The sequence below is a fragment of the Mus pahari genome, chromosome 15 (assembly GCF_900095145.1).
Source record: "Mus pahari chromosome 15, PAHARI_EIJ_v1.1, whole genome shotgun sequence".
Taxonomy (NCBI): Eukaryota; Metazoa; Chordata; class Mammalia; order Rodentia; family Muridae; genus Mus; species Mus pahari.
This window is the reverse complement of record NC_034604.1, coordinates 54441877-54442483: the sequence shown is the minus strand read 5'-3', so window position 1 is coordinate 54442483 and position 607 is coordinate 54441877.

Here is a 607-nt window from a genome sequence, read left to right as displayed (position 1 = left end):
GGAAGAGTTTGAAGTTCATCGCTATCAGCAACCCTATCCTCTAAGCACGTCCCTAGAGATTTTTCCAACTGATGCCCCAGCAGCTTGGGGAGGGGAGCCTGGCAAGCTCAGCCATCAGGCGATAGCCTTAGCACTCAAAGAAAAAGGTACCGTTCAGTTCAGTTGGTACCGGCCTCGTCTCTGTCCACGGCACCTGACGTCTTCAAGGGACAGCGGTGCGTTCCTGAGGGGTTATCGAGGAAAGTTGGGGGGGCCTAGAAGACAGAACACACCGAGAAGAAGGTAGCCAGAGCAGGCAGCATATTTTGATTGCCTCCTTTCTGTGTAGATTTTGATGGAAGATGTATCTTGAGAAAAAAAGACTTGCGTATAAAAGTGTGGCTGGACCTTTGCTGCTGCTGGACTTCTGCTAGGAGCCAAGAAGAACCCTCTGGTGAGTCACGCCAGCTCAAGGTCCAGTGCCTTCACCTGAGATTAAGCAAGTGCTTCTCGAGTCTCATGGGAGAGCTAGGGACTTGGGCACTTTAGACCTTTGTAGACCTTTAGTATGTTTGGATTGGGGTGGAGGCTGAAAAACTGCCAAAAAAAAAAAAAAAAAAAAAAAAAA